Below are 6265 nucleotides of genomic sequence, written 5' to 3'. Positions count from 1 at the left end.
AATCGTATTGACTATACTGTAACTTGGAATGCGACCTGTTCTTTTTCATCACCTATCTTTATTTTTATAGACTTATCTGCAAAATTTAATGCCGTTGACCTTTCCTCTATGATGTTGACTCTTCCTGCTATAGGAAGCATTGGACCAATCCTGAACAAGTTTGCGTCTGTCTCCCAAATTGTCACTTCTTTATCTCGTGGAAAGCCTTGGATTCCCGCCTAACCTCCTACCTGTAGATGTCCCTCGAATCCCTGTCTCTCTCCTCTCCTCCCTGTGAACTAAATCGTCCAGAGACATCATCTACTCTTTTGATTTTTCACCCCACTTATAAGACGAAGACCCTTGTTACATTCTCTCTTTCCACTAGAGCCTCTGAACGCTCCAACTTCGGATGGCACTTGAATAGCTACAGTTGAACTCTGTTAAAACAGAGATCATCTTTTTTCCTCTGTCTACAGTACACTCTTTTGTCTAGAACTACCCACTTTCCCTTGAAAACCCTGTTCCCATGTCAATCCAGAAGAAACCTCAATGTGCTTCTCAGATTCAGCATGAGGTTGAAATTATACATGTTAAGTGTAGCTGTCTATGAGAGCAGTTAGTGTGAACACTGATTTCTGAATCTTATGATGAAACAACAGTAAAAAATAAAGTTGTTTTTCACTGCTCTTTTAATCCTTCCCATATGTTCACCTTCCTTGCGCGGGTCTCTAGTGCGCCGCTAGAACTTCACTTCTGATGGGGTGAGGAAATAAAGGCACAGAGGGTGGTGGTGGTGAGTGGCAGGATACCATGTATTATAATATTTGTGTCAGGAAGGGTAGTGGGGTGGGATAGTAGAGATACCAGGTATTACAATATTTGTGTCAGGAAGGGTAGGGCGGTGGGATAGGAGGAATATCAGGTATTATAAGATTTGTGTCAGGAAGGGTAGGGCGGTGGGATGGTAGAGATACCGGGTATTATAATATTTATGTGAGGAAGGATAGGGCGGTGGGATGGGTGGGATACCAGCTATTATAATATTTGTGTCAGGAAGGGTAGGGTGGTGGGATGGGCGGGATACAGGGTATTATATTTGTGTCAGGAAGGGTATTGTGGTGATATGGGGGGATATCAGGTATTATAATATTTGTGTCAGGGAGGGTAGTGGGATGGGAGGGATATCAGGTATTATAATATTTGTGTAAAGAAGGGAATGGTGGTGGGATGGGATGGGAGGCAGGGCACCAGGTAATATAATATTTGTGTCAGGAAGGGTAGGGTGGTGGGATGGGAGGGATATCAGGTATTATAATATTTGTGTCAGTGAGGGTAGGGTGGTGGGATGGGAGGGATATCAGGTATTATAATATTTGTGTAAAGAAGGGTAGGGTGGTGGGATGGGATGGGAGGCAGGGCACCAGGTATTATGATATTTGTGTCAGGAAGGGTAGGGTGGTGGGATGGGAGAGATATCATGTATTTTAATATTTTTGTCAGGAATGGTAGGGTGGTGGGAGGGAAGGGATTTCAGGTATTATAATATTTGTATCAGGAAGGGTCGGTTGGTGGGATGGGAGGGATACCAGGTATTATAATATTTGTGTCAGGAAGGGTAGGGAGGTGGAATGGGAGGGATATCAGGTGTTATAATATTTGTGTAAATAAGGGTAGGGTGGTGGGATGGGAGGCAGGGCACCAGGTAATATAATATTTGTGTCAGGAAGGGTAGGGTGGTGGGATGGGAGGGATCTCAGGTTTTATAATATTTGTGTCAGTGAGGGTAGGGTGGTGGGATGGGAGGGATATCAGGTATTATATTATTTGTGTAAAGAAGGGTAGGGTGGTGGGATGGAATGGAATGGGATGGGAGGCAGGGCTCCAGGTATTATGATATTTGTGTCAGGAAGGGTAGGGTGGTGGGATGGGAGAGATATCAGGTATTTTAATATTTGTGTAAAGAAGGGTAGGGTGGTGGGATGGGATGGGAGGCAGGGCACCAGGTATTATGATATTTGTGTCAGGAAGGGTAGGGTGGTGGGATGGGAGAGATATCAGGTATTTTAATATTTTTGTCAGGAAGGGTAGGATGGTGAGAGGGAAGGGATTTCAGGTACTATAATATTTGTATCAGGAAGGGTAGGGCGGTGGGATGGGAGGGATATCAGATATTATAATATATGTGTCAGGAAGGGTAGGGTGGTGGGATGGAATGGGAGGCATGGCACCAGGTAATATAATATTTGTTTTAGGAAAGGTAGAGTGGTGGAATGGGAGGGATACCAGGTATCATAATATTTCTGTATTACCCCACATAGCGACCGGGCACGACGCGCACCAGGTCACTATACAGGTGTGCGATTACCAGATACATAAAGTATTACATGTTCATATTTTGTCTGTATTGTCTGTCTCTTTTTTTCACTGGCTCTGAGCAACTTTAGGAGGACATAGCCTCCTACGTCTCCGCACCTTAGCGAGTGCGGTCACACCAGTGGCCACCTAAATTCCACCTGGCCCTTTTTTACACTACTGCACTTTAAACGACATACACATAGGTCCTGAGGAAAGCTAGCAAACGGAGCAGACTGACTGAAACATGTAGACCTGGCCTTTTTTGGATCTGAAAGACATAATTTAATCTCTACCTATATTGACCTTGTTTTTAATACTGCCAAAGGGTCCACAATCAAAATACTCACCTGAGTTCAGAGGGACCCGACAGACAGGTTTTAAATTTCACCACAATAGCACCACTTTGCACTCATCACATACGAAACCAGCTCTGCTGTAAATCAGGCGTTGAAGCACACCCGGGGTGCACTTGGCACCTTGGGTGGGACTCGATGATGAAGCATGCCACCAACTAGGTTGGTGGGTGAGGGTTTTCATAAAAACAAAAGGTTTTTCCTCACATGAACATCTTCCTACCAAGTGTATACTAGTTCCTATTGATATTTACTGTACTGTTTAGGGGAAGTGAACTAACCCCCCCCCCATTTCCACTCTCTCTCATTGATTTATATCAAATATTTGTGTCAGGAAGGGTAGGGTGGTGGGATGGAAGACAGAGCACCAGGTATTTTCATTGAAATATTCTGGAGGGGAAATGGAGTGATGTGGGAGTACGGCAGGATGCTAAGTAGTATTTTTTATCAATTGAGTACAATAGCAGGTGGTGGAGGGGAATACACCAGGTGTTGGTAACTGTGAGTGACTGTTTAGCAGGATGGAATTCTGATATACTACTTAGTGGTTCACTGATAATTAGTGTGGGCAGTATTATCTACAAAATTGAAATTGAATTTATACCCCTGATGAGGCGTTGAGTCACTCTATGGCGAGTAGCACGTTACTCCGGAACCCAGGGTTACTGGTTAAATTTAGATTACATTGATAGGGTTTTAAAGAGGAGAAGTTATGATCTATGAAATGAGGTGTCAGTCAATTTCAAAATCACAATAAGAAGGATTGAGGCAAGCACGCATGAGAGCGTAAGGAGTCTGTACTCCGAAATAGAAGGTATCTAGAGGGTGGAAGGTAAGAAGAGACTCACTGTGAAGAAAGAAAGGAGAGGAATCTAGGGGAAGTACATCATGGTCATCTTTTCATGCAGGATTTTAGGAATATGGCGGGAGAAGGCTTTCTCAGTCAGGAAGCAATCAGAAAATGTAAGCTGTAGAAAGAAACAACATTATGCATAGTGCTTAACAAGACGTTATCATCCTGGTTCTGGGTGATTAAGACCATTAGGAAGGTGTGCCCTTTCTCTCCTTATTTTTATTTATTTATTTTGAGAGTTTTATATAGCGCTGGCTAGACCCAGAGGTATCAGAGCGCTTTACATAAGGTTCCACAGAAGTTACAAAATTACAACAGTTACACATTACCTCAGTTACTAGAAGTTACTAGAAGCGCTGGCTAGACCCATGGGTATCAGAGCACTTTACATTAGGAATCACATTATTACACAGTTAAAAACAGTTACAGGTTACATCGGTTATACAAAACACATTTAAATAGTATGGAGGAAGGATAAATAGGGCGGATAGGGGTAAGGGGGAAGGGTGTAGGTGGAAGGAGGGAGATAACGGCAGGAGAGACGAAGGAGGGTCTGCCCAATGTCCGGCTGGGTAGGTGACGGCCGAGGAGGGAATTCACAGCCCGTCTCCCCTATAGCTATCAGGGTAGCTCCACCGGGCAACGGTCAGGTAGCAAGGTCTCAGCAGTCAAGGGAAAAGTTCACAGGGTAAATGTTCTGAAGGGTGTGCAGGATCCAGATCGGATAGGGGTAAGAGGGAAGGGTGTAGGGGGAAGGGGGAAGATAACGGCAGTAGAGAGACGAAGGAAGGTCTGCCCAATGTCCGGCTGGGTAGGTGACGGCCTAGGAGGGAATCCACAGTCCATCTCCCCTATAGCCATCGGGGTAGCTCCACCGGGCATTGGTCAGGTAGCAAGGTCTCAGCAGTCGAGGGAAAGTTCACAGGGTAAATGTCCTGAAGGGTGTCCATGATCCAGGACGGTTGAGGGCTAAGATCAAGGTCTGGTCGATGATCTCCCACCCTTCTCTCCAACCAACCATAAATGCAGGGAGCTACAACTTTTTATGAACAAAAACTAACCAATATACTCTATAGCTTCCATGAACCAAGAGCTGATGTCAGACTTGTGGTTGTCCTCCACTGGAATGCTTTTGTACTGAAAGTGTCCTTCAAAGTGATTTGGACAGTCCGAAAAGACATTCAACAAAGCTGTAATCCCCAAAGCGTCGAGCATATCCCTTCGAGCAGCATGATGGGCGCTGCCAAGGTACAAAAAGGGAAGGATTTCAACCGGGCCGACCTGATCATGAAGAGGTGTGCCACAGGAACTGCACCCAATCTCCACGGGCTCGGGGATATCCTGAGAAGGAATGCCGCTGGGGGTTTTCATTTTTGCGCAGAACTCTGGATACTCAGAATGGAACCTCTCGAACCCACCTCGCATCAGGTGGACGTCTGTGCCCTCACCGTGCTCCCCGCGCAGGGCACGCAGAACCAGGCTGACGGTGCTGTCCTCGCGCAGGGCCTCGGAGTGCGCGCTGCGCTCGTCGTACAGCACCACAGAAGAGTAGAGGCCGGCACGGAGGCGCGCGCGCACCCCGGGCTCACCGGTGGTGAGCGGCTCGGCAGGCAGGATCTGCTGCAGGCTCGGACGGCCCCGCGCTCTCCGCCTCACGATGCTCTTTCAGCGTACGTTCAGAGTGCCGCGGATGCTTCCAGTCTCAGCCCGGTCCGGGACGGGCTCGCAGTCGGCGGCCGCCATTTTATCATCCGGCTCCTGGATCGCGTAGCAGCTGGTATTGTGGTTACCGGCTTAGTTCAATGAACGTTTCTCAGCTCCACTGCTCCTGTGTACTTTCCGATGTTATGTTATGTTAGCCGGATTTATAAAGCGCAACAGCTGCCTCGGCTAAGAGGCGTCCCGGTGCTAAGCAACGGCAGAGCGAAACAAGGAAAAGAAATAAAGAGGGCCTACAGGGAGGGGAACAAAAAGGTCTTAATAGCTTTCCTAAACTGGAGGAAGTTGGTGAGCTCCCGAATGTGAACCGGCAGAGAGTTCCACAACAGGGCCGCTCTCTGCCGGAAGGAGCATCCACCGGCGCGAACTTTCCTGACCCGAGGAACCGTGACTAGACATTGTCCCATAGAGCGAAGAGGTCGCCTAGGGATATACGGTGAAAGAAGATCAGATAAAATGCAAGGGGAGGCCAGCTTCAGAATTTTAAAGGCAAAGCAAAGTACCTTGAACTCAATACGCCTGGCCACCGGCAGCCAATGAAGCCGTCGAATGGCACTAGTCACTGAGCAGGGTCTACGTAAGCCCAAGATGGATCTGACAGCCGCATTCTGGACTCTCTGAAGCCGCTGTATCTCAGACTTATTAACTCCTAAATACAGCGAGCAGGCGTAGACAAGCCTCGACAAAATCAAGTCCTGGACGACGGTCTGCCTGGTAGAAGCATCAAAAAAGGCCAGGATGGGCTTCAGACCACGAAGAAAGCCAAAACAAGTGCCAGCCACCTTCTTCGTCTGAACCGCATAGTTGAGTGTGCTGTCCATCCAAACCCCCAAGTTCTTTACTACCGGCTTAGGGGTAGGTGCCACACCCAAACTAGCAGGCCACCACCGGTCGCTCCAGTACTCATGGTTCCCCCCCACCAACAACACCTCCGACTTGTTAGAGTTTAGCTGTAAACAGTTGGCAGTCATCCACTCGGCAACGGCAGAGAGGTCTCCCTGAA

The 6265-nt window shown here is 47.4% G+C and overlaps 1 pseudogene; it reads right to left on the bottom strand.

Annotated features, from left to right (window-relative positions):
• Positions 1 to 4599: 4599 nt before the first annotated feature.
• LOC146785581 (dual specificity protein phosphatase 4 pseudogene) lies at positions 4600 to 5286 on the bottom strand (annotated as a pseudogene).
• Positions 5287 to 6265: the final 979 nt, after the last annotated feature.

This window comes from Triturus cristatus, chromosome 11 (genome assembly GCF_964204655.1).
Source record: "Triturus cristatus chromosome 11, aTriCri1.1, whole genome shotgun sequence".
Classification (NCBI taxonomy): domain Eukaryota; kingdom Metazoa; phylum Chordata; class Amphibia; order Caudata; family Salamandridae; genus Triturus; species Triturus cristatus.
Note: the sequence above shows the minus strand (reverse complement) of the source record. Positions and strands in the feature narration are given on the sequence as shown.